The sequence below is a fragment of the Sorex fumeus genome, unplaced genomic scaffold (genome assembly GCF_029834395.1).
Source record: "Sorex fumeus unplaced genomic scaffold, SorFum_2.1 ptg000239l, whole genome shotgun sequence".
NCBI classification, from domain to species: Eukaryota; Metazoa; Chordata; class Mammalia; order Eulipotyphla; family Soricidae; genus Sorex; species Sorex fumeus.
Window position 1 is genome coordinate 399009 of NW_026606296.1, and position 9210 is coordinate 408218.

Below are 9210 nucleotides of genomic sequence, written 5' to 3' on the forward strand. Positions count from 1 at the left end.
GAGGATATTCTTGCTCTTGTTTCTTCTTGGAATGTTGGTGGCCAGAGGCCTTACCCAGTTTAGGGAAGACAGACTGTAGATTTGGTATATCTGCAGTGGCTTCTTGCAGCTCTGTCTTATTTCATCTACAGTCCCTACCCTGCCAACCTGGGTTTGAGTCACAGAATCCCATATGGTACCCCAAGCACTGCGAGGAGAAATTCCTGAGTGCAGAGACAGGAATAACCCCTGTGCATCTCCATGTGTGACCCCCAAAAAATGAAATCTAAATTAGCTAGAATGCTACTAGGATGAACTTTAGAATGCTACTAGGATGAACTTCAGAATAAGAAGAATCACCAAGGTGAGAGAAAACCATTAATTATCACAAAGCACTGATCACCAAAATGCAACATATATATACATATGTATATATATAACCACAAATATATTATCTCAACATGAGTAAATTTTTTTTTTTATGGAACACTTCACGAATTTGCGTGTCATCCTTGCGCAGGGGCCATGCTAATCTTCTCTGTATCGTTCCAATTTTAGTATATGTGCTGCCGAAGCGAGAAAATCATGAGTAAAATTTTATGGAAGAGAAAAATACTTTGATATCCAGAGCTGACACTTGAACCACCTTAGTAATCTCCAGAACCAGTGAACAAAACTAGTGGCCCAAACCATTGTTTCTCACCCTTTCAATGACTACAACTCCCTTTGGGCCTTGTTTCTTCTTGTGGCACCCTGTTCTATCAGTTGGTATTCTAACCTTGTCACAAGACTAGAGGCAAAAATCACCCATTTATTTGATTTTAACCTGTGTTCCCCTTGTAACATCCTGGTGGGCCCCTAGGAGTTATTTGATCCCTTGTTGAGTAATGCTGGTCTACAAAGTTCTATCATCTACTCAATCTACTTAACAATCGTGGAATATACATATACATATACATATACATATACATATACATATACATATACATATACATATACATATACATATACATATACATATACATGTTTATAAGTATTATACTGCAATCACCAAGCAAGGGATGTAGGGGGGAATGAAGCGACAGACTAGAAGTATCATATGAGGTGGGGACTGGGCAGTGGCTTTCAGGGAACTGTTCTAAACTATCCATTAAAAACATAAATGCTATTTACACTATTATAAGCATATCACCTGAATTATCATAATAATTTTAATTGGCTAACGTTCCCCACATTTAATTTTCTCAAAACTATGTTCAGCGGAGCCGCCGCGGGCCCTCGCGGCCGCCGTACTCAAGCACGCCCGCGCATGCGCCCTGAGCCTCGTCTCCGCGGGGCTCGGCGGGTCGCCCCGACTCTGCTGCAGGCTCCTGGGCGAGCCGCAGTTCGGGTTGTTCTGCTGGGGTCCGTCACCTCCTCCTAAGGATGCATCCCGACTTATCTCCACACTTGCACAACTGAAGAGTGCAACATCTTGATACACTTGCTTGAGGAATGTCACAAAAATCACGGCTCTCTGAAATGTTTGGTCATTGCAATGATCTTGATTGAGAGAGGAGAAAAATGCTTGAAGAAAGAGTGCACGGAAAAGAGGATCAAGAGCAGGGAGCATGGTAATGCGATGCGAAAGAGACTGTTTAATTCCCCAGAGGATTCTGAAAAATAAATTGTATTTTCACTGGATGCCTTGGCTGAGAGAAGACCTAAAGCCTCTTGGTTGACAGCTGAAAGAAGCCTCTCAATTGGTTCTCCGAACCCTTTGCCGATCTGTAGACACAAGGCATGGAAAGATCCGGAAAAGCCTGGATTCTGACAATGTTTGCAGAGCCTTCAGTTCTCACCAGCAAACTTGACTTCCCACTTTCCCCCTTTCTCTCCACCAGGGAACACTGGAGTAACTTCTCTCCCTCAAAAAAAGAACTGATTTTAATCATAAAACACACACACACACACACACACACACACACACACACACTATGTTCCAGCAGCATCCCTTTTACTTACCTCTTAAGAAATAATTTACAGTTTTAAATAAATGGACCCAAGAAAAGTTAGTTTGTTAATGATCATACAATGACTAAATAGCAGTTTATCTTAAACCCAATTTTGAACGATCAGAGAAACAGAACCTGGATAAGACTGTGTAGCTGACCCCAGTTTGTTCTCCAGCTTCACATATGGTCCCCCAGAATACTTCCTGGAGTGATCCTTGAGCACAGAGCCAGCAGTAAGCCCTAAGCACCACCGGGTGTAGTCCAACCCCCCTTTCCACTCCTGCCATCACCACCTAATTATGTATAAAACCCAAATCCATACACATACTAGCCTCAGTGCTCATAAACAAAGAGAGAGGGAAAAATATTAGACCCAAGGGCTCCTAGGTGGAGAAGTCAATAAAGCACAAGTAAGTCAAATGGGAACAAACAGAAAGCCTGGAGTCAGAGCTGGACCCTCACAAAGACGATGGGAAAGACAGCAGCCTGGGAGCAGGTGACACAGTACTTCCAGGTCACGGCGTGACAGAGAATTGCAGGCACCTCCTTCCTGACACATGTCCAGGACTTGATGTCCAGACACACCATTAAGCACTGACCCTGTTGACTCCCACGTAAGGAAGGTTTATTCCGTAGAAAACATACCAGACCCCCTACATACTCTGAAACCATATCTGTCAGTGTTTCAGCATCTTCTCTAAATACGGACCCTTTTGGTCTGGCTTACTTCCAGGACCCATATCTCCCCAAATAGAAAATAATGATGATAATAATAATAATAGTAGTAGTAATTTAAAATAAAATTCTAAAGACAAAAATCAGAATAAGATTCCCATATAGTACAGCTGTTTGACTTCAGGGTAGATGCCCAAAAGACTGAAAAGAGTCAAAAAGAGATATTACAACCAAACACACAGCATTATTCACAATAGCACAAGCATAGAAGAAGCAACACAAGTGTCTAGTGGTAGAAGAGGAAGTAGCAGAATGCTGTATAGACATAAAACAGATCACTACTGAGCTTCTCAGAAAATTCTGACACATGGTGAACACTAAAGACATGCTGCTAAGTGAACAAATCAGTGAGAAACAGAGAAACACACATTGAATGAGCTTAGACAGGAACTCTAATAAGTAGCTGGAATCTTAGAAACAGAACAGAGTTGTGGTTGCAGGTTCCTGGAGAGAAGAGGGAAAAGCATGTGCATTATTTACAGAGCAGTCTCTACCCTGCAGAAGGAAGGGGAGAGGAAGATGGAAGGCAGTTGGTTGCACGACATCATCACTGTAGTTAACATCGCTGAACACATAAGAACAAAGATGTCAATTTTTTTTTGGCTTTTTGGATCACATCTGTGATACTCAAGGGGTATTCCTGGCTTTACACTCAGGAATTACTCCTGGTGGTGCTCCAGGGGACCATATGGGATGCTGGGAATTCAACCTGGGTCGGTCGCATGCAAGGCAAATGCTGTACCCACTGTGCTATCACTCCAGCCCCTGAAGATGTCAATTTTATCTTTTATATATGTCACAATACAAACCTTTTTAAAGCTTGGGAAGTAGATCAGTGATCTAGTGAAAAGGAATTAAATTCTGCAGGGATCTCTTCTGGAGACAAAATAAATTGGCGGAGTGGAGGACTAATTGGCTTATTCTGTGTAGAAAAATATGTGAATCCAGGGATGAATAAAATTATTAAAGACAAAAGTAAAACGCATAAATATGTATTTATGGCACATATAATAGATAATACAGGATTGAATATCTCCAAATAGAAAAGAAAGAAAATTAGAAAAGATTGAACAGTAAGAAGACATTCCTGATGAATTCATTACTGTTATCATAAACTACCACCAGGAATGGTCCAAAAACAGTAAAAAATAGTAACCAGCTACTCAGAAGTCTGCTTTTGTGTCACCCCACTAAATTTGAATATTTGAGAAAACCATAATTTTCTCAAACGACAGCTGCCGTTCAGTTGTCTGGTGAAGGAGTCTGAATGTGGACCTGGCCGATTTCACCAGCAAGGTGAGTTCAGTCCTCTGAGATAAACATTTCTGTCTGAGGCAAGCTAAAAGAAATCTGTTCTATATTCACAAACAGACATGGGTGAATATATTTGTCTACGCAAACTGTTAAGTCAGAGGCTAGAATACATAGAAAGCATATGATTACAAGTTTAAATATAGCAACAATATTAGAATAATTTAAAAAGTAATTACTATATTGAGTTCTTGGGCCCCATATCTAGTTGAATTACTTACTTGTACTAGATTATTTTGTACATTATATTAGCTTCTGAGTACAGATTTTTTTCCTGAATGGTGGACATTTTGATTTTACATTGGTACCCTTTTCCTCAAATTATATCATTGAATATTATTTTCATGATACTATCTCACTGCTTTTTATAGTTGCTTATCAGATTAAAGATTGTTTCTTTGTAAACTGTTAAGTTTGTTTAGTGAATGGATATTACTATGTTGAATGGTCTTTCTGCATAGAAACTGTGAACATAAAACTGATTTGTCAAAATGAACTGTGCAGACAGAAACTTCACTTTGCTAGAAGATTCACTTTGTCTTGATTTATATAGAGATGGTTTGAAATGTAAATTCAAAGGAACGAGATGTAATTTTTCTTTTCCACTATTGTCTTTGTAATTTTTAAACTTAGGAACTTTATATTATTATATTGGTGTCGTAAATGAGTTAAAATGTGAATGGAAAAGATAAGAACAAAAGACAAAAACAAAAAAATAATAAATGACAGTATCCTGAACCTTATTCTCTATATTTACTATTTTACTTAAAATTAATTACCTAAGAAAATTATTAGCATAAAAACGTAATCCATATATTGAGGTCCTACAGTATTTTTAATTTTATTTTTATAAAGTTGTTCACAATAATTGATTACATATAATATTTGAACCCTGCACGGCAGAGTCTGGCAAGCTACCCGTGACGTACTCGATATGCCAAACACAGTAACAACAAGTCTCATGATGGAGATGTTACTGGGCCCGCTTGAGCAAAATTGATGAACAACAGGAGTACCGTGATATATATACCGTGAATATAATATTTGAACATGAATTTCACCACCATTACACCTTCCCATAGCCATATTTCAAGTGTTTCCATCCCAAACCCCAAACCCTGCCCCCAAAGCAGAACCGAAGTAATTTGTTTTGTATTTCTTGTTATGAATAATCCACTAAAAATGATCCAAAAAAGTTTTCTTAGAGAAAAATGTGTGAAGATTGTTGTATTTCACCCAGGAGCCATTAAGCCCTTCTATTAGAGATTAGTAGCATGTTGTTAAAGGTTGAGACTTGTGTGCTGAGATATATAGCCTACAGTATTTTTGTGTAATCTTGATGCTTCCAAAGGAAAATAGTATTTGACTGTGATATTTAGATCTCCTATATTTCTCTTATTATTCTTAATTCTTTTTATACCTTTGTCAGCTTAATTTTTGTTTTGTTTCCTCTATATTTCTAATTTCCCTGTATTTTTCTTTTAAGAGATATCTATTTCCTTTTATAGGACCCTAGCCTGGACTGACCAAACCCTACATGACATGGTCTCTTAGACTACAGAAAGAACTGGTCAGGCAACAGATCACTGGAGATCTTTCTGGACCTCTTACTGAGCCAATTCTACTGGGGCACTTCAGACAGAACAGACTTGCCCTCTCTGCCCGCTCCAGATAAAACCCCTGTGGCCACGAGTTTCCAGAAGCAAAACCCAGGTATGCGGATTCCAGGACTAAGACTCCAGGCCACATGGCAGTAGCTGAGACGGGCTGTCCCTCCAAGTCTCCCTGCCCTCTTGGGATCCTGGCTGTCATGCCCACAATCTGCCTCCAGGCGCCATCTCAGTGCATCAACAGTCTTGATTCAGAGACTCCCAAATGAATCTCAAAATGTATTAGCTCCCTACAGAGATGTCTCTGGACCCAACCATTTACAATTTTAGAATTCCAGAAGTGTGTGGTTGCTTTTGTGGTCATGTGACCTCTCGTGTTATTCATAGTAAGCAATAGATAGTAAAGTATCTGCAATAGATAATAAAGTATCTGCATCTGCCCCTGGCAAGGCAGGCTTGAATGGTAGTGGAAAAATTCAAGCAAACCATAATGCTGAAAAGTAGAGAGTGTGGGAGAAATTGCCATAGAGGCGCAGGGGGCGAGGGGGTTGGGATGGGCAGGGGGAATACTGGGGACAGTGGTGGTGGAAAATGTGCACTGGTGGAGAGATGGATATTCGATCATTGTATGACCGAAACACAAACGTGAAAACTTTGTAACTGTAGCTCACAGTGATTCAATTAAAAAAAAAAACTGGTCAGAAACTTAAGAAACTGAGAGATAACATTTCTGCTCTCAAGTACATTTCAACCCCTAATAAGCTGTGTAATTTCATAGACTTTTTTTTAACTCAGCTTTATTTAAAGGAAGTCAGACAAGTGTGTCCAATTAATTCTCAGTAACATTAAAATTTATAACAGATTCCACTCATATTATTCTGGGTGCATATTTTGAAAGCAATAAATTCAAACAATAATCATAGCTTACCTACGTGACAAATTTAAATGTAAATGGTAAAACTAAAACAAGTAGGTAAAACAATTAGCTAAAACAAGAGGTAAGATCGTGTAAGACCATGCTCCAGAGATTCATAAATAAATCTCAAGAGAACAACATGACACAAAAGATATTTTTTCCAGACACTCACACATGATTGAGATGTCCATGGTACCCTGGAAGAGGGGTGGGTCCTGGGCTGACCCACTCAAACAGAATCCTGGCCCGCACTTGCTCCCACATTTCAAAATAGCCACCATGCTCCCTACGGGACTCCATTGTCTTGGGACTCAACCTCATAGAGAAATTAGTCTGCTGAAAAACTCAGGTATGTGGGTTTTGTGACTGAGATCTTCCAGGCTTTCTCAGAGTCAGGATGGGCTACTTCTGCCCCGCTTCCTGTACTTCCATAAGTCCCAGAAGTCACTTACACACCCTAAAGTCACCACCCAGTTAAAAATATAACTCCAGCTGCACCAGCCTATTAAAAATTCCGGACTTCCTGGAGTGAATAGCCGTGAATGCGAATGACATCTCAAACTCCACAACACAGATGAACCAGTAGTAGCCCACCAGATTGGATGGGATGTAACATAGAAGGCAATCAATCTCAATTAATAAAACATAAATATAAAAGACTTAAGCTGAAACAACATCTTAATAATCTCTCATACAAGGATTTAATGTCTCCATGGTGAGATACAACAATTTATACTAATTTTCTGCTAAAGAAATATTTGTTATCATTGTTAGCAAATTATTGATAAAAAGCAATATAAAATAAATCGTTGAGGGCCTGCTATGGGGACAGGCTTAAGGGGTGGTTGGGAAAATTGGAGACAGTGGTGGAGGAAAAGTATAATGGTGATGATATTGTGTTGGAATGTTCAATGCCTGTAACGAACCAACATGAACAACTTTGTAAACTACAGTGTTTACATAAAGTGTAGGGGAAAATTTACATATGTAGGCTTTACATATTCCATGCGAACTCCAAAATAGATTAACACAGAATTACATGAAAGATTTTATTAATGACAGGTGAGAGATGATTACCATAGTGAGATCCATGTATAAAGTAAAATGTAATGTAATATACATTACATTTTACTTTATACATGGCAAGCTAACGGCAAGCTACCGAGAGTATTCGATATGCCAGACACAGTAACAACAGAGTCTCCAGTGGAGACGTTACTGGGCCCGCTCGAGCAAATCGACTGGGCCCACTCGAGCAAATCGACGATCAACGGGAGGACCTTTATACTTTAGATTCCAGTAGCTAGACAGTTGTGCTCACCAACTTCCCTGTAATCCCACCAACGGTTAATATCCAGAGACTATAAAACCAAGCTCCCGGAAGAGAACAATGCAGAGTCTCCTGCCCCCGCACCTGGCTGTCATCACCAGGGCCCCTTGGAGGGGGGCGGGTTGAGTTTCCCTCCCGCTCCGAGCAGAGCCCTGGCAACTGAAGACCTCCAGGACCCAGTCACAGCCATGCTGAGACCACTCTCCACACGCTCAGCTGAGCCTCATGCATGAAGGAACTGGTAGGGGAACCCAGGTGTATAGGACCCGGGGCTGAGATCTCCAAGCCTACTCAGATCAGAACTGGGCCTCCTCCACCCAGATGCCCCATCTTCCAGTAACTAGACAGTGGCACCCACCAACTGCTGTGTAATCCCACCAATGGCCAAGATTCAGAGACTATAAAACCAAGCTCCCAGAAGCGTGCAGCCATGGATGCTAGACCTTTTATTGTTTAGTTTTCGCTCTCAGAGAACCCAGTGAGCTACTGAAAGTATCCTTCCTGCAAACATGCCTGACTGGGAACACCTGTAAAGGTGATTAGAGGCTACCCCAAAAGCCTCCAGCCCTCTCAGAGAGCCCGGCAAGCTACTGAGAGTATCCTACCCCCACAGAAGAGACTGGCAAGCTACCCGTGGCATACTCCATATGATGAAAACAGTAGCAATGATGGTCCTCATTCCCCTGACCCTGAAAGAGCCCCCAATATGCCATCGGGCTACACTAGCATGTATCAGAGACGAATGGAGACATTACTGGCACCTGCTTGAGCAAATCAATAAACAACGGGAGGACAGTAATATAGTGATACAGTGATACTGTAGATTCCATAGTTGGAAACAGACACATGGAAATGAGAATAGGCATTTTATTACATTGTATTAAATGGTTTTGATTCTTGTATTTACATAGGTCAAATTCATACAGTAATCACAAATTAGCTCTTACTGTTTTATTTTCTGATCATTCTATTTGCCATCTCTTAAGTTTTTTTATTTGGAATAAGCAATATAATGTAAATTTGTTATATGCCTAAGGGGAAAGATTGGGGGAGAAACTAGGGATATTTGTGGAGAAAGGTCACACTGGTGGTGATGAAACACTAAATATTTGAAACAACTGTATAATGAACAACTTTGTAGATCACGGTGCATTTAATAAAAATTTATTTTTAAAAAATGTTGGAGCTAGAGCAATAGTACAATGAGTAGGGTGCTTATCTTGCAGGCGGCCAACCTCAGTGCTGTCACAGAAAAGCCTTGCACTGTTAATCATCTGGAAATCGCGGCCTTTGAACTACTGACAGTGTCTTTTTAATCTCACAGATTCCTCTGTA

General features: G+C 40.2%; 1 non-coding gene across 1 annotated transcript; it reads right to left on the reverse strand.

The window, feature by feature from the left end:
• Positions 1-454: 454 nt before the first annotated feature.
• On the reverse strand, positions 455-557 carry LOC130018146 (U6 spliceosomal RNA). The gene has a single exon (XR_008791483.1). It is a non-coding gene; the product is annotated as a U6 spliceosomal RNA (small nuclear RNA).
• Between the last annotated feature and the right edge of the window lie 8653 nt (positions 558-9210).